The following is a 19,003-nucleotide window of genomic DNA, read 5'->3' on the forward strand; positions in this document are numbered from 1 at the left end:
AGTCCGCCTGAGGCTGTTAGCCTGTCTGAATTCGCGGCTCTTTAAGTCCGCCTGAGGCTGTTAGCCTGTCTGAATTCGCGGCTCTCTAAGTCCGCCTGAATCTGTGACTCGCGAGGTCTGAAGCTGGCATACGTCCTGGCGGACGCGCTATAGGACAGCCAGCAGAGACCGGTGGGAGACGTCCCCCGGCTCTCATCTGGTTCTTGTTTGCACTTATTTTGACCCAGATTTCTGGAGTGCGCCTGCGACTGACATAACTTGTTCTGACCCAGATTTCTGGAGCGCGCCTGCGACTGACATAACTTGTTGTTGATATTCCAGCAACTCACTTTCCCTTGCAGGACCTGTTTACCTGATAGCGGGGACCCACTGTCCACAGAACCCCCTCCATACCTCTCCCGGCCGCAGGCCTCAGCCCCCCCCCCAGGTTGAGCCGCGGGAGGGAGCAGACAGACGGGAGGTGGCTAGCGCACCCGGACCCACTACAAGGGAAAGTAACTCTGAAGGGCTGGCGTGGGTCCTCTGTAAGCTGAGCGCTGGTCCCATGGCCCCGCTTTTCTTTCTCTATACTCTGTCTCTGGGTCTTATTTCTTTTCTAAAGTCTCTCGTTCCACCTAACGAGAAACACCCACAGATGTGGAGGGGCACGCCACCCCTTCATCTGGTGCCCAACTTGGAAGCTTTTCTCTAAGGTGAGGGTATGCTGGAGTGTGGTCATTAAAGACAAGTCGACGAAAGACTCCCGAGTACGTCTACAGTCAGCCTTGTGGTAAGCTTGCGCGCTCGGAAGAACCTAGGGTAACAATGGAGCAAACTAAAAGTAAATATGCCTCATCGCAGCTTTATAAAAATTCTCTTAAAAAGAGGGGGAGTTAAAGTGTCTAGCAAAAATCTAAATACGCTCTTTCAAACAATAGAACAGTTTTGTCCATGGTTTCCGGAACAGAAAACTTTAGATCTAAAAGATTGGGAAAAAAATTGGCCTAAACAAAAGGCTGTTACAAGACTTATCGGCGTAGGCACAGCTTCAGAAGTGTATGAAAGTACAATGATTTTACATTGTTTAGGGCCAGATAATCAAAAAAGAAAAGAAATGGGGTATCCTTTTTAGGGGCGGCCACTGTAGAGCCTCCTAAACCCATTCCATTAACTTGGAAAACAGGAAAACCGGTATGGGTAAATCAGTGGCCGCTACCAAAGCAAAAACTGGAGGCTTTACACTTACTAGCAAAGAAACAATTAGAAAAGGGACACATTGAGCCTTCATTCTCACCCTGGAATTCTCCTGTATTTGTAATTCAAAAAAAAAAAAAAAAATCAGGCAAATGGCGTATGTTAATGGACTTAAGAGCCGTAAACGCTGTAATTCAACCCGTGGGGCCTCTCCAACCTGGATTGCCCTCTCCGGCCATGATCCTAAAAGACTGGCTTTTAATTATAATTGGTCTAAAGGATTGCTTTTGTTTACCATTCCTCTGGCAGAGCAAGATTGTAAAAAATTTGCCTTTACTATACCAGCCATAAATAATAAAGAACCAGCTACCAGGTTTCAGTGAAAAATTTTACCTCAGGGAATGCTTAATAGTCCAACTATTTGTCAAGCTTTCGTAGGTCAAGTCCTTCAACCAGTTAGAAACAGATTTTCAGATTGTTATATCATTCACTATATTGATGATATTTTATGTGCTGCAGAAACAAGAGACAAATTAATTGACTGTTACACATTTCTGCAAGCAGAGGTTGCTAACACAGGACTAACAATAGCATTTAAAAAGATCCAAACCTCTGCTCCTTTTCATTATTTAAGGATGCAAATAGATAATAAAAAAATATTAGCCCCGAGGCAACAAAAAAAATTAAAATTATAGAAGAGAAAAAAAAAATTTCGGTCAGCGCAAATCAGTAAAATAGATTCTTTAGCCCCACTCCAACTTTTGATTTTCGCCACTGCGCGTTCTCCAAAAGGCATCATTTTCAAATACTGATCTTGTAGAGTGGTCATTCCTTCCTCACAGTACAATTAAAACTTTTACATTGTACTTGGATCAAATGGCTACATTAATTGGTCAGACAAGATTACGAATAATAAAATTGTATGGTAATGACCCAGACAAAATAGTTGTTCCTTTAACCATGGAACAAGTTAAACGAGCCTTTATCAATTCTGGTGCATGGCAAATTGGCCTTGCAGATTTTGTAAGAATTATTGATAATCATTACCCAAAAACAAAAATCTTCCAGTTTTTAAAATTGACTACTTGGATTTTACCTAAAATTACCAGACATAAACCTTTAGAAAATGCTCTGACAGTATTCACTGATGGTCCCAGCAATGAAAAAGTGACTTACAGAGGGCCAAAAGAGCGAGTAATCAAAACTCAATATCAATCTGCTCAAGAGCAGAGTTGGTTGCAGTCATTACAGTGTTAAAAGATTTTAATCAACCTGTTAATATTATATCAGATTCTGCATATGTAGTACAGGCTACAAAGGATGTTAAGACAGCTCTAATTAAATATAGCATAGATAATCAGTTACACCAGCTGTTCACTTTGTTACAACAAAGATAGGACATGGAAATAGAGGAAGGTAATAACCTGGGGAAGAAGTTTTGCTTGTGTTTCACTAGGAGAAAATCAGCTTCCTATTTGGATACCCACTAAACATTTGAAGTTCTACAATGAACCCATCGGAGATGCAAAGAAAAGCGCCTCCACAGAGACAGAAACACCGTATCGAGCACCATTGACTCACAGGATAAATCAAGTGGTGATATTAAAAAAGCAGATAAAGTCACCATGCACCAGGAAGGCAGAGCTGCCGACCTGGGCACAGTTAAAGAAGCTGACACTGTTAGCTAGAAAAAGCCTAGCCAGCGCAAAGGTGACACAAACCTCAGGAAAAAAAAAAAAAAAAAAAAAAAAAACAACGCTGCTTGCAGCTTTAATAGTTGTATCAACGGTGGTAAGTCTCCCCATGCCTGCAGGAGCAGCTGCAGCTAATTATACCTACTGGGCTTATGTGCCTTTCCCGCCCTTAATTCGGGTGGTCACAAGGATGAATAATCCTGTTAAAATATGTTAATAATAGTGTGTAGGTACCTGGTCCCACAGATGATTGTTGCCCGGCCTAACCGGAGAAAAATAATTAATGATAAATATTTCCATTAGGTATTGTTTCCAGTTACAGTGTGACTGGAATACTTCAGATTTTTGTATTACACCCCAAACTTATAATAAGTCTAAACATCACTGGGACATGGCAAAACGCCATCTACAGGGAAGAGGAAATTATCTCACTTTAGACATTTCTAAATTAGAACAACAATTTTAAAGCCTCTCAAAGTCATTTAAATATTGTGCCTAGAACTGAGGCATTAGATCAAGTAAAAAAAAAAAAAAAAAAATTCTTTATGGATTAAAACCCCACAACTTAAATTAAGTCTATTGAGAACTCTACTGCAGCAATTTTGAAATTATGTGTCTCTGTTTAATCGGTTTGTTTTTAGTGTGCTGGACCAGTCAAAGAATCCTATGCCACAATCGAGAGAACGAACGAGCCTTCATCGCCATGGCATATTTATATAGAAAAAAAGGAGAGAAAATGTTGCAGGGAGTCAGAAACCTTGAATGGAGGGACTGGCTACAGCCACGGCAAAAAACATAAAATATGAAGATGTCATGGACATTTTATTACTTCTCCGAAATTAATACTTTTGTAATTTCTTATGTCTGCCTTTACTTTAATACTTTTGTAATTTCCTATGTCTTTACTTTAATCTCTTAGTCCCATCATCTTCTTTGTAAGCTGAGAAGGATATATGTCACCTCAGGACCCTGTGATGATTGAGTTAACTGCACAAATGGTTTGTAGAGCATGTGTGTTTAAACAATATGGACTCTGGGCATCTTGAAAAAAGAACAGGATAACAGTGATGTTCAGGGAACAAGGGAGGTAACCTTGAACTGGCCGCTGATGAGCCGGACGGAACAGAGCCATATTTCTTCTCTTTTTGAATGCAAATAGGAGAAATATCGCTGAATTCTTTTTCTCAGCAAGGAATATCCCTGAGAAAGAGAATGCGCTCTGAGGGTAGGCCTATAAACGACCCCCTTGGAGGCGTGCCGCCTTTTACAGTTGAAGCCGAAGGGATGAAATAAGCCCCGGCCTCCTGTAGTGCTCTCAGGCTTATTAGGATGAGGAAATTCCCACCTAATAAATTTTGGTCAGTCAGGTTGTCTGCTCTCAAACCCTATTTCCTGATAAAATGTTATCAATTGAGTATGCGTTTCCAAAATTTCATTAGCAATTTTAATGTTAACACCATCCTGTGCTCTCATCCTGCCCCCACTTACTTTGTAATATTCTATTACTTTGTAAAGTTTGTAATCTCAGTGTCATGATGACAATGGTAAAATTCCTCTATGTTTCCCCTGTTAGCCCCCTTCCTTGGACCTCTGCTAAGTCTACTATTTCTGCTTACCGTAGGACCTTGTGTTATTAACAGAATTTTGCGGTTTGTCAGGGAAAGGTTTGACACCATACAGCACATGGTCCTCATAGCCCAATAACAACCTGTAAACGCTGAAACGGAATCAGACTTATAAGACCCAAGATTGGCTCTAGAGGTACTTGAGAAAGGGAGGAATGAAAGAGACCAAATGAAATCTACAGGCAGGCAGCCCGGGCGGCGCCTTGAGCCTAGTTAGAAGTTGACCCTACAGGCAGACAGCCCGGCGGCGCCTTGAGCCTAGTTAAAAGTTGATGCCGGACCTAACCGATAATGTTATCTATAGATTTCAGATGTTGTATAGACAAGCAATGTGAAAGTCCCTGTCTTGTTCTTTTTCTGTTCTAATTACTAGTGCTTGCCATATATCTCTCAACTTCCTGAGCCCAGTATAAACATATCCCACCATATGTCTCCCCTCCATATATCCCTCAACTTCCTGGGCTCATCCCACCATATGTCTCCCTACCATATATCTTTCAATTCAAAGACTACCATATATCTCAACTTTAGAAGGACACCACCTGGAAAATCCCTGATAAGAAAACAGCCGTTTGTGAGAGCACGGGAACCAATAAAAAAACTGCTAAATGTATAAACTTAAAATGTTAACCAATTGTAATGCTGTAACCTAGAGAATTCCCTCGTTCCTCTGCAACTTTACAAGTCCTGTTTACATTAGGCTATAAAAGGCAAGCGCACGCATTGTTCTGGGCCCTCCTGTATGTTGTGGAACGGAGGGACCAAGTTCGAACTTGCATTAAAGATCCTTGCCGCTTGGCTTTGACTCTGGACTCTGGTGGTCTTTTTTTCGGGGAACAAACGGTCTGGGCATAACACAACCAATTCTCACGCCTCAGTCTCCGAAGTAACTGAGATTACAGGCGCCTGACACCACACCTGGCTAATTTTTTGTATTTTTAGTAGAGACGGGGTTTCACCTTGCTGACCAGGATGGTCTAGAACTCCTGACCACGTGATCCGTCCGCCTAGGACTCTCAAAGTGCTGGTATTACAGGTCTGAGCTACCGCGCCCGACCAGGAGGGGGTTTTTAACCCCAACGTAGTTTTTGGTTTTGTGTCCTTCCCCTATTGGCTAGGGTCAGACCGCACAATCTAAGCTGATCCAAACTTTTTCCAAATAGGATAAACGTGCGATTTGCGAGAAACGGAAAAGGGGGAAGAAGGGGTAGGGTTGATTTACAACTTTTACAACTTCTGACCAGGAAGTTGAGTCTTTGAAGAGAAACTTAGTTTCCCTGACAACCCGTCCGCCTTCGCCTCCCAAAATGCTGGGATTACAGCCGTCAGCCACCGCGCCCGTCCCCGTAAATTTTTAACAGGAGAAAAGAGAAACTCTGAACCCCAAGGACCAAAGCTCTTCCCATTCGTGAACGCGCACCCCGAGTCAAGATCTCCCCTGATGACCATCTCGTGGTTCCTGACAATCTGGGAGAGACCCGGAGCTGCGGGTGCAGAGCTGCTGCCCAGAGAGGGCGCCAGGCCAGGGCACAGTCACTGCGCAGGGAAGAGACAGGAAGCCCCGGACTGGCTGACAGCGCCGTAGCCATCTTATGGCTGGAGGGGACTGAGGCCGACCTGGGCAAGGAGAACTCGGGGCGCAGACTGTGCAGCTGACTTCGGGGAGGCCTGAGTGCCGCCACAGCCACTTCCCATCAACCAGTCCCTCCCCTCTCTCAGGATGTCGAACCGGCACGCTCACCATTCCTAGGCTTCCAGGGGATCCCGGCATCTTGGCTGTGGATTTCCCAATACCTGCAGGACACAGGGCCACAGAGGCTGCGCCTCTAGGAGCAGAGGACACAGAGTAGTGAAGAGGAAACCTAGAGCTCCAGATGCAGCGAGAGACAAAGGCCGCGCCAAACCCGGAAGCCGTCCTCTTTGTTCCAGCTGCCTGCCTGATTGGACGGTTTCCAGCCCAGCGTCCCTGATTGGATAATGCTTAAGGCCCCGCCCACTCAGCTCCTGAGTGACAGAAGATGTGATCCGATGCTGGGCTGAGCGATGAAAGCTGCAGCCTTTTCAGGCAGGGCTTCCTCCCTGAGCTGAGCCAGGCCCACCCTAGAGTATGGGGAAATTCTTTTTATTTTTATTTTTATTTTTTGAGACAGAGTCTCCCTCTGTCGCCCAGGCTGGAGTGCAGTGGCGGAATCTCGGCTCACTGCAAGCTCCGCCTCCCGGGTTCACGCCATTGTCCTGCCTCAGCCTCCCGTGTAGCTGGGACTACAGGCGCCCGCCACCGCCCCCGGCTAGTTTTTTGTATTTTTAGTAGGGACGGGGTTTCACCGTGTTAGCCAGGATGGTCTGGATCTCCTGCCCTCGTGATCCGCTTGTCTCGGCCTCCCAAAGTGCTGGGATTACAGGTGTGAGCCACCGCTCCCGGCCCGAGTATGGGAAAATTCTATCTCTTTTTTTACTCTCTTTTTCAATGTGTTCAAAAGGTGAACAGAAGTATTTTGCTGTCGCCGGGCGCGGTGACTCAAGCCTGTAATCCCAGCACTTTAGGAGGCCGAGGCGGGCGTATCACGAGGTCAGGAGATCGAGACCATCCTGGCTAACACGGTGAAATCCCGTCTCTACTAAAAAAAATACAAAAAACTAGCCGGGCGAGATGGCGGGCACCTGTAAGTCCCAGCTACTCGGGAGGCTGAAGCAGGAGAATGGCCTAAACCCGGGAGGCGGAGCTTGCAGTGAGCTGAGATAAGGCCACTGCACTCCAGCCTGGGTGACAGAGCAAGACTCCGTCTCAAAAAAAATAAAAAATAGAAGTATTTTCCTGTCATATTAATAATACATAAAATTTTGGTTCAAGGGAATATCAGCTTTTACTTTGATAATAATGTGTTACCAATACTAAAGCTAATTTTAATAAAGCCTTATACATAAATCAAATTTGTCACTTTTGACAGCTCGAGATTTACACATATACTTCATAATCTCTTGTAATTTTGTAACTTTTTATGTTTTATTTTTATCTACATTCTTTTTATTTTTTTCAATTTGAAACAACCTTTAAGTAATTTCAAATTGTTACAGGAAATAGAAATCATTAGAATCAGGAGCGGTGGCTCACACTTGTAATTCCAGCACCTTGGGAGTCCAAGGTGGGTGGATAACTTGAGGTCAGGAGTTCAAGACCAGCCTGGCCAACATGGTGAAACCCCATTTCTACTAAAAATACAAAAAATTAGCTGGGTGTGCTGGTGCGCACACCTGTAGTCCCAGCTACTCCGGAGGCTGAGGCACGAGAATCTCTTGAACCCAGGAGGCGGAGATTGTGTAACAGCCTAAGGGATTTACCTTGCCTTTTGTCTAGACACAGCCGGATCATCAAGACAGGGGAATTTGGCCGGGCGCGGTGGCTTACACCTGTAATCCCAGCACTTTGGCAGGCCGAGGCGGGCGGATCACGAGGTCAGGAGATCGAGACCATCCTGGCTAACATGGTGAAACCCCGTCTCTACTAAAAAAAATACAAAAAAAACTAGCCGGGCGAGGTGGCGGGCGCCTGTAGTCCCAGCTACTCGGGAGGCTGAGGCAGGAGAATGGCGTGAACCCGGAGGCGGAGCTTGCAGTGAGCCGAGATTGCGCCACTGCACTCCAGTCTGGGCAACAGAGCGAGACTCCGCCTCAAAAAAAAAAAAAAAAAAAAAAAAAAAACAAAAACAAAAACAAACAAACAAAAAAAGGACAGTGGGAATTTGGCCAGGCGAAGTGGCTCACGCCTGTAATCCCAGCACTTTGGGAGGCCGAGGCGGGAGGATCACGAGGTCAGGAGATCGAGACCATCCTGGCTAACACGTGAAACCCCGTCTCTCCAAAAATAAGAAACCAAAAAAAATTAGCCGGGCTAGGCGACAGGGGCATGTAGTCCCAGCTAGGGAGCAGGCTGAGGCAGGAGAATGGCGTGAACCCGGGAGGCGGAGCTTGCAGTGAGCTGAGATCCCGCCATGGCACTCCAGCCTGGGCGACAGAGTGAGACTCCATCTCAAAAAAAAAGGGGGGGGAATTTGGGGAGGAAAAGTTAAATATTAATTTTAACTCAATTGAACATGGACACAAACAACGAATGGTCACCAAGTCTCAGAACGGGTTGTGTGACCCCCTGGAGGCATTCATCCAGTATTGTTTCAGAGAAATCTGTGTTTCAATCTATTTCTATATGTTAGTTATTGAAGAACAAGTTAACCTTTGTGTATTCCTTGAGCCCATTGGCAAAGGGCCCTCGTGACTGGGTCTCATGCCAAACATTTCAGCTCCATCAGGTCATTTATGTTCCTCTCCAAACTGGTTATTCTAGTTAGCAGTTCCTCTAACCTTTTATCAAGGTTCTTAACTTCTTCGAATTGGGTTGGAACATGTTTCTTTAGCTCAGCAGAGTTTGTTATTAACCATCTTCCGAAGCCTACATCTGTCAATTCATGCATCTCATCCTCTGTCCAGTTCTGCACCTTACTGAAGAGACATTTTGATCATTTGGAAGAGAAGAGGTACTGTGGCCTTTCAACGGTTTTTTGTTGATTCTTTCTCATCTTCGTGAATTTGTCTAGTTTCTATCTTTGAGGTTGCTTGACCCTTAGATTTTTTTTTTTTTTTGACAGTCTGTCTGTCACTCAGGCTGGAGTACAGTGGCATGATCATGGCTCACGGCAAATTCTGCCTCACAGGTTCAAATGATTCTCATGTCTCAGACTATCTAGTAGCTGGAACTACAGTCATGCACCACCACACCTGGCTAATTTTGTATTTTTTAGTAGAGACGACGTTTCACCATGTTGGCCAGGCTAGTCTCAAACTCCTGACCTCAAGTGCTCTGCTCCCCTTGGCCTCCCAAAGTATTGGGTTACATGTGTGAGCCACCATGTGCGGCCTTGGATGAGGTTTTTGTGGGTACATTTTTTTCTTGTTGATGCTGTAGTTGCTTTCTGTTTGTTTTTCTTTCAATGGTCAGGTCCCTCTTCTGTAGGGCTGCTACAGTTTGCTAGGGGTTCACTTCAGACCCTATTCATCTGGTTCACTCCTGTGCCTGGAGCTGTCACTCAAGGAGGTTGGAGAAGAGCAAAGAGGAGTGCTCACTCCTTCCTCTGGGATCTCTGACCTCAAGAGGCACCAAACTGATTCCGGTAGAATAGCTCCTGTATAGGGTGTCTGATGACCCCTGTTGAGGGGTCTCATCCAGTTGGATGGCACAGGGAGCAGAATCCACTTACTAAAGCACTTGGTGGAGGGGGGATGTTTTGCTGGGGGGAAATCCACTCAACTGAGCTACTCCTTTTCCTCAGAACTAGCAGGAAGATAGGCTAAGTCTGCTGGTCCACAGAGACTAGAGCCACCCCTCCCCATGGGGCTCTTCTCTGATCTTTGTTATTTCTTTTCTTCTGCTGGGTTTGGGTTTGGCTTGTTCTTGTTTCTCTAGTTCTTTGAGGTGTTATCTTAGGTTGTTTACTTATGGTCTTTCAAACTTTTTGATGTAGGCACTTGATGCTGTGAACTTTCCTTTTAGCACCACTATTGCTGTATCCCAGACATTTTGATAGATTGTGTCATTATTATCGTTCAACTCAAAGAATTTTTGAATTTCCATCTTGATTTCCTACAACAATCATTCAGAAACAGGTTGATCCTAAATTTTATTTTTATTTAATTTCCATGTATTTATTTAATTTCCATGTATTTGCATGGTTTTCATGGTTCATTTGGAGTTAACTTTCACTTTTATTCCACTGTAGACTGAGAGAGCAGTTGATATAAATTTGATTGTCTTAAATTTATTGAGACTAGTTTTATGGCCTATCATATGTCTATCTTGGAGAATGTTCCATGTGCTGATGAATAAAATGTATATCCTGCAGTTGTTGGGTAGAATGGTCTGTAAATATTTGTCAAGTCCATTTGTTCTAGGGTATAATTTAAGTCCATTTTTTTGTTGTTGTTGACTTTCTGTCTTGATGACTTGTCTAGTGCTGTCAGCAGCGTATTGAAGTTCCCCATTGTGTTGCCATTTATCTCAGTTCTTAGGTCTAGTAGTAATTGTTTAATAAATTGGGAGTTCCAGTGTTAGGTGCATATATATTTAGAATTGTGATATTTTCCTGTTGGGCTAGTCCCTTTATCATTATAGAATGTCCCTCTTTGTCTTTTTTTTTTTTTTAACTGTTTTTGCTTTAATGTCTATTTTGTCTGATGTAACAATGGCTACTACTGCTTGCTTTTGGGGTACATTTGCAGGTACTATTTTTTCCCAACCCTTTACCTTAACTTGATGTGAGTTTTTATGTGTTGGGTGAGTCTCTTAAAGACAGCAGATATTTGGTTGGTAAACTCTTATCTATTCTCACCATTCTGTATCTTTCAAATGGAGCATTTAGGCGACTAATCACTATTAATTATACCACCATACATTATAATGCCTGTCATTGCAAGGCTTGAACACGTTGTAATCCGGACACGTTGTAATTTGGACAGTTGCTTTCTTCAGCAACAGGCTGGTAGCTTTGAGCCTAATCAGTCAAGACATAGGCCTGGCATTGGGCCAGGGCCAGTCTGAAAATCAGATTAGCATTTTCCTTTACCAGCTCACATGTCTCTTATAGCAACTATTCCCTATCTTGATACATTAACTCATAAGCAGTAAGCAAACACCATTCACTCCGGGAGATCCCTTCAGCATCTCCTTTGTCTACTGGAATCTTCTGCAGCACTTCACGCACGGTCAATGGTTTGAATTGCACTAATTTAGATTCTCAATTCTCACAAAGGCCAGATTCCCTGGACCATTCAATCGCCAAAGAGGAGAACTGGGGGTATTGGAGGTAGAGAAAATGAGGATCCTGACCAACTCAGTCAAGAAAACTGACAAACTGCATCTGCTGCCAGAAGGGGTGCTGAGGGCAGTCACGCCCCAGGCGCAGTGTTCCTTGTGGTTATCTATAGGAACATCTGAAGCCTGTTGCATGAAGAAAGCAATTATATGTACCTGTGATAAATCAAGCAGCTGACCAACCATTACCTCTCCCTCCCTATTGATTCTACCTAATAAATACTAAGGCCTGGAAACTCAGGGCTGCCTTCTGCTCACTACAAGCGAGAAGCCCCCGGCCCCTTCTTTTTTTTTTTTTTTTTTCTGAGACTGAATCTCGCTCTATCACCCAGGCTGGAGTGCAGTGGTGTGATCTCGGTTCACTGCAAGCTCCGCCTCCAGGGTTCATGCCATTCTCCTGCCTCAGCCTCCTGAGTAGCTGGAACTACAGGCGTCCATCACCATCCCGGCTAAATTTTTTTTTTTGTATTTTTAGTAGAGACGAGGTTTCTCCATGTTAGCCAGGATGGTTTCGATCTCCTGACCTCATGATCCGCCCGCCTTGGCCTCCCAAAGTGCTGGGATTACAGACGTGAGCCACCGCGCCCCGCCTAACCCCTTCTTTTAAAACAAATATTTTGTCTTTGTCTTCATTTCTGTGTTTGTTCCCCTTTATTCAATCCTGTAGGAACTGACAGCAACATTGGGGAGTTCCCACCCATGGGTATGGGAATTCCTCGAGTTTCCAGCCCTGTCCTTGCTGCCAAAAAGCAGCACAGTTTGGTTTTCGAATCCTGTTTGTGACATCAAAAATATTCTGTGTGGGAAACGTTCAAGGGGAGAAGAAAAGACACACACACAATACCTTTAAGGGTAAATAAGCTTTATGCCACGTAAATGGAAATGCAGATATAATTAGCAAATAATATAATAAGCAAATCAATGTAATAACTGGATTGATATAATAAGCATGTTGATATAATAAGCAAATTGCAATGGGAAGAGGAGAAAGGAAAAGAGATACATATACTGGTGTATATGTATATGGAATTTCTGACCTCAAGAGGCACCAAACTGATGCCAGTAGAATTGCTCCTGTATAGGGTGTCTGACGACCCCTGTTGAAGGGTCTCATCCAATTGGGTGGCACAGGGAGCAGAACCCACTTACCTGGACCATTCAATCGCCAAAGAGCAGTACTGGGGGTATTGGAGGCAGAGAATTTTAAAATTCTCTCAGCAGACTATGGAGGATTCACTCACCAGACTATGGAGGATTCACTCACCAGACTATGGAGGAGTCACCACCAGACCGGGAAGCAACAGCTTGGGCTCCAGAGTCAGTCACTCCTTCCTGCACAGATGAGGAGGGTCACATGAAGCTTCCGCACAGTCTAGTATCCTAGCTGTTTTGTAACGAGTTGTTTGGCATAAGGCCCAGTCACGAGGACCATTTGTGACTGGGGTCAAGGAACACAAAACTGTCAACTTGTTATTGCGATTGTCTATTGTTTTTCAACAACTAATGTATAGAAACAAATTGAAATAGAGATTTGTTTGAAATTTGTCTGAAACAGCGCTGAACAAATGCTTCAAGAAGCTCACACAACCTGTTTGAGAACTTGGTGGCTATTGAATGTGTCCACGTTCAATTAAGTTCAAATTTAATATTTAACTTTTCCTCCACAAATTACCCCATCCTGATGAATCAGCTGTCTAGGCATAGGGCAAGGTGAACCCCTTGGGCAGTTACACAAACTCCGCCTTCTGGGTTTAAGCAATTCTCCTGTCTCAGCCTCTGGAGTAGCTGGGCCTACAGGTGTGCAACACCACACCTAGCTAATTATTTGATTTTTAGTAGAAATGGGTTTTCACCCTGTTGGCCAGGCTGATCTTGAACTCCTGACCTCAAGTGACCCACTCACCTTGGCCTCCCAAAGTGTTGAGATTACAGGCACTTGCCAGCTAACCTGGCCCTAAATGATTTCTTTCTATCTCCTATAATAGTTTGAAATTGCTTAAAGGTTGTTTCAAATTGAAAAAATAAAAAGAATTTGGATAAAAATAAAATGTAAAGAGTTTTAAAAAATTACAAGAGATTACAAAATATATATGGAAATCTGGAGTAGTCAAAAATGACAAATTTGATTTATTTATAAGGTTTATTAAAATTAGTTTTAGTATTGATAATACACTATTACCAAAGTAAAAGTTGATTTTTTCTTGAACCAAAATTTTATGTACTATTAATATGACAGCAAAATACTTCTGTTCACCTTTTGAATACATTCAAAAAGAGAGAGAGTAAAAAAAAGAGAATTTTCCCATGCTCTGGGTTGGGCCTGGCTCAGCTCAGAGAGGAAGCCCTGCCTGAAAAAGGCTGCAGCTAAGGCTGTGACTTTTTTTCTTCATTCAGCCCTGATCACGTTTTCTGTCACTCAGGGCCTGAGGGGGCGGGGACCTTAAGCATTATTTAATCAGAAACGCTAGGCTGAAAACCGTCCAATCAGGCACGGAGCTGGAGCTAACAGGACTTTTTCCTTGTTTGACTGCGGCCTTTGTCTCTCGCTGCATCCTGAGCTCTAGGTCTCGTCTTCACTAGTCTGTGTCCTGTGCTCCTAGAGGTCCAACATCTGTGGCCCTGTGACCTGCAGGTATTGGGAGATCCACAGCTAAGATGCCGGGAACCCCTGGAAGCCTAGAAATAGTGAGAGTGCCGGTCCTACTTCCCGATTGGGGGGGGGGGTGGAGCTGGTTGGAACCGGTGAGAAGTGGCTGTGGCAGAACTCAGGCCTCCTCTCAGTCAGCTCAACAATCTGTGCCACAAGTTCTCCTTGCCCAGCTCGGCCTCAGTCCCCTTCAGCCAGAAGATGGAGGCTGTGCTGACAGCCGGCCCGGGTGTCCTGTCTCTTCCCTGCTCAGTGACTGCCCTGGCGGAAACCCTCTCACGGCAGCTCTGCATCCACAGCGCCGCGTCTCTCCCAGATTGTGCGGGGAGCACAGGAGGGTCTTCGGGAGAGAATCCTGACTCAGATTGTGGGTTCATGAATGGGAAGAGCTTTGGTCCGTGGGGTTCACAGTTTCTGTTTTCTCTTATTAAAAATGTATGGAGAAGGGTGGCCAGGTGCGATGCCTCATGCTTATAATCCTAAGGAGGCCGAGGCGGGCAGATCACGAGGTCAGGAGATGGAGACCATCCTGGCTAACATGGTGAAACCCTGTCTCTACTAAAACACAAAAATTAGCCAGACATAGTGGTGGGCGCTTTTAGTCCCAGCTACTTAGGAGACTGAGGCAGGAGAATCGCTTGAACCCGGGAGGCGAAAGTTGCAGTGAGCCAAGATCGTGCCACTGCACTCCAGCCTGGCAACAGAGCGAGACCCCGTCTCAAAAAAAAAAAAAAAAAAATTAGGGGCCGGGCGAGGTGGCCCAAGCCTGTAATCCCAGCACTTTGGGAAGCCGAGGCGGGTGGATCACTTGAGGTCAGGAGTTCAAGATAAGCCTGGCCAAAATGGGGAAACCCCATCTCTACTAAAAATACATAAATTAGCTGGGTGTGATGGTGAATGTCCATAGCCACAGCTATTCCAAAGGCAGAGGTGAGAGAATCGCTTGAATCCGGAAGGCGTAGGTTGCAGTGAGCTGAGATCGCGCCACTTCACTCCAGCCTGGGCGACGGAGCAAGACTCTGTCTAGAAAAAAGTAAATTATAGGAGTCACTGCAAAGAAAAAGTAAATAATTTAATCAAAGAATGATTGAAGAATCATGGAGCACCCAGCTATAGTTTGTAGTTTGTGGTCCATGGGAGGGGCTTGAAGGAAAGACATTTGTAAAATCAATGATGAAGAAAATCAAATTCAACAATTGGTTAGGTATACTTACCTAGCTTCCTTTTTTTTTTGAGACGGAGTCTCGCTCTGTCACCCAGGCTGGAGTGCAGTGGTACGATCTCAGCTCACTGCAACCTCCTCCTCCCGGGTTCACCCCATTCTCCTGCCTCAGCCTCCCGGGTTCACCCCATTCTCCTGCCTCAGCCTCCCGAGTTCTCACTATTCTCCTGCCTCAGACTCCCGAGTAGCTGGGACTACAGGCGCCCATCACCAAGCCCGGCTAATTTTTTTGTGTTTTTAGTAGAGACGGGGTTTCGAAGTGTTAGCCAGGATTGTCTCGGTCTCCTGACCTCGTGATCCGCCTGCCTCGACCTCCCAAAGTGCTGGGATTACAGGCGTGAGCCACCGCTCCCGGCAGCTTCTTAGTTTGTACAATCAAGGTGGAAATATCCTGGTTATGCAATCAGAGCTTAATTGGCAGTTTATAGTTGTTTAAGCCTGCAATTTGTTTCCCCAAATGTAGTAATTTATTAACAAATCCACTTGAGTTTACATTGTGTTTTACAAGTAGGAATCAGAAGACTAGAGCCTTCTCAGTCTAATTGCCTGCCGCTTAATTATTTTCACAACCCACAAGGGACTGATTTTCCCTGGCGTTTTTCACATTTGTCCCCAGCAGGGCCTCAAGTGTACCCCATGTTCCTCAATCATTTTTTAAAGCATTGCACAGCCCTATTGAAGAGATATGTTTTCTGTTTGTAAATATTTCCCATGAGAAGAAAGCAAAGAATAATCCCCTGACACTGTATTTAAAAAAATATCTGTGCCTCTTTTTCTTTTATTTTTCCAGAGAACTTACCAGAATGTTTTTAGATTACGATTACCCTCTGGAAACATTATCGGGTGATGTGTCCTCTGCCAACCTTCAGTTTTATTCTGGGCCTGGGTTTTAGTACTTTCTGGGGATAAACCAAGATACCCACCATGGCTATGTCTGCTAGAGTGGCTAGTGACTATTAGCTCTTGGGTCATTTTCTCCCATAGGACCACCTGAAGTATAGCGTGTAGCCTCTTAAGGGAGGAGGTGGCAGCCTTGGGGCTGAAAGACATCTCCTGGTGTACTTTTTTTTTTTTTTTTTTTGAAAAGCTAGCCCTTGAGACATGAAGGTTGTCTTCACCCAACCTAACTTCCATTTCTTGGAGACACACTGCTGGTCAGCCAATCAGATGCTGGTATTAAGGGAAAACATAATTTCTGCCCCCTGGATGCTCTTGGAGGGGGTGAAAGAAAAATAGTAAAAAGTTTGTGAAAAGCACTTCAAAAGACAAAAGAAAATGACTCCAGTGAGATGGCATAAAAACTTACAAAGTAAAATGCACTTGGGGCACTCACTGGGGCATAGAGCAGTGTCTCCTGGGAGAATGGTTATTGAGCATGTGAACAGGATGGGGTGGGTGATTGGATCTCTACCTTGAAAAGATTTGTTCACTTATTTTGACCTCAGGTGTTTTTGTTGTTGTTGATTCTGCTTTCTTTTTCTTTCTTTCTTTTTTTTTTTTTGAAACAATCTCTCACTGCTGCACAGGCTGGAATGCAGTGGCTTGATCTCGACACACTGCAACCTCTGCTTCCTGGGTTCAAGTGATTCTCATGCCTCAGCCTCCCGAGTAGCTAGGACTACAAGTGTGCACCACTGTATTTGGCTAGTTTTTATGTTTTTAGTAGAGATGGACCAGGCTGGTCCCAAGCTTTTAGTCTTTTTTTTTTTTTTGAGGTGGAGTTTTGCTCTTGTTGCCCAGGCTGGAGTGCAATAGAGTGATCTTGGCTCACTGCAACCTCTGCCTCTGAGGTTCAAGCGATTCTCCTGCCTCAGCCTTGGGCATGTGCCACCACGCCCGCCTAATTTTTGTATTTTCAGTAGAGATGGAGTTTCTCCATGTTGGTCAGGCTGATGTCGAACTTTCGAACTCAGGTGATCCGCCCACGTAGGCCTCCCAAAGTGTTGGGATTGCAGGCGTAAACCACCACGCCCCGCTCAAACTTTTCTTGGAGACGGAGTCTGCTCTGTCGCTGAGCGCAGTGCCTCTCAGCTCAACAGCTGCCTGGTACGCATTCCTAGCCAGTCTGCTACGGCCACCACTGCCCCTAGTTTTTATTAGTACTTTCACCGTGTTAGCCAATCTCGATCTGACCTGATCCGCCCTGGCCTCCCAACTGATTACAGGCTTGACCACCGAAACTTTAATCTTAATTGATCTGCCTGCCTTGCCTTCCCAAAGTGCTGGCATTAAAGTGAGCCACGGCGCCCACCTGCATCCCTTTTTTAACTGTAATCTGCATTTTATTAGTAGGGCTTGAAAGGTAAGAAAATATTTACAAAGAAAATAAAAGAGATGAGTTTCAAAAAATTAATATTTAATCATATATTCCATTTGTTAATAACTCTCATTTACATTTTTCTTTCCAAGAGTGAGTTTAGGAATTTTCTCAGGTGTGTTTTTTATGTCTTAGTGATTTCAAACAGAATTCTAAGCCTTAGCTTTATAATGGTAACTATCACAGAAAAAAAATAGGGAAAATCTCTCTTCCATTTTGGCTGTAGACAATGAATATATTTTCATAGGAAAATGTGGTAGATAATTGGTGAGTTATACAGATTCATCAAAACATCAGTTCCTCTTTTTGCAGGGTAAATTTGTGACAGTGAATATCTCCATTCTATATCCTGTTGTCTTGATTTCTGAGCTTAATGCTAAATTGTATGTGATGAAACATGGTAACTTCTAGAAGTGTTCCCATATGACTAATTTTTTACTACATTATTTTTTAACAAATAATGAAATAATACATATATTGTCTGAAAGAAGTAGATCTATTTGTTCTTCTTGTGGAGGCATAAAATGCAAGCACCTTAGCCAGGTGCAGTGGCTCATGCCTATAATTCCAGCACTTTGTGAGGCCAATGCTGGTTGATTACTTGAGGTCAGGAGTTCGATACCAGCCTGCCCAAGATAGTGAAACCCTGTCTCTGCTAAAAATACAAAAATTAGTTGGGTGTGGTGGAGCATGCCTGTAGTCCCAGCTCTTTGGGAGACCGAGGCAGAAGAATAGGTTGAACCCAGGAGGTGGGGGTTGCAGTGAGCCGAGATCCAGCCACTACATTCCAACCTGGGTGACAGAGCGAGATTCCATCTCAAAAAATAATAATAATAATAAATAAGAATGTAAGCACCTTAAAATTTCTTTTTCTTATGTAAACACTCTAAGTAATTTCACTGGATTTTTCAAACACTTAGTTTTGAAAACCAAGTGAATAACTCTGACATGGAAATTAAAACTTGAACCTAGTGACTCCAAGCTAAGGCTAATATTAAGCCTGCAACAGGAAGTTATTAAAGTCCCAGTTACTTCTTTCTGAGGAGCCACCCATGCAGATGTCCCAGCCTGCTCACCCAGCTATAGAAGAAGTCTTTATCCCGAGAGAAGCTACAGAGCCCTAGAAAGCTGGGGTCCCACAGGCAGATACAGTTAAGGTTAAGATGAAAGGAAACTGGGAAGGTCTTAATGATGGTGAAGTTGTTATTGTTTTGAGACCATTTCTAAACTTTGTAAAATAAAAACATTAGATTTATGTTAAAAAAAAAAAAAGAATTCCAAAAAAATATTGCAACAGGAGGAAACACCAAATAACTATAAGATCTTTATGGCTTGCAAAGATGTAGGCATAAAAGAGCTTTCTTTCCCAGAAAGGAACAAACAAGGCTAGAAACAAGGTGGGAGGGGAATGGCAAATGGAGGGTTGAAAAGCAGATTTTAGATTAGAGGATGCCTCACCCTGTAAT

The 19,003-nt window shown here is 44.0% G+C and overlaps 1 long non-coding RNA gene and 1 pseudogene across 2 annotated transcripts in view; both read left to right on the forward strand.

Annotated features, from left to right (window-relative positions):
- The first annotated feature begins 573 nt into the window (after nucleotides 1-573).
- Nucleotides 574-3,588, forward strand: LOC117093771. The gene is made up of 2 exons (XR_004441234.1): nucleotides 574-769; nucleotides 3,509-3,588. It is a non-coding gene; the product is annotated as an uncharacterized LOC117093771 (long non-coding RNA).
- A 10,300-nt stretch (nucleotides 3,589-13,888) lies between these two features.
- LOC117093725 overlaps nucleotides 13,889-19,003 on the forward strand; it is a 433,995-nt pseudogene continuing 428,880 nt past the window's right edge. The window contains exon 1 of the transcript XR_004441215.1: nucleotides 13,889-14,036. The product of XR_004441215.1 is annotated as a zinc finger protein 253-like (transcript). The remainder of the gene's footprint in view (nucleotides 14,037-19,003) is intronic.

This window comes from Trachypithecus francoisi, unplaced genomic scaffold, assembly GCF_009764315.1.
Source record: "Trachypithecus francoisi isolate TF-2019V2 unplaced genomic scaffold, Tfra_2.0 Lachesis_group12, whole genome shotgun sequence".
Taxonomy (NCBI): domain Eukaryota; kingdom Metazoa; phylum Chordata; class Mammalia; order Primates; family Cercopithecidae; genus Trachypithecus; species Trachypithecus francoisi.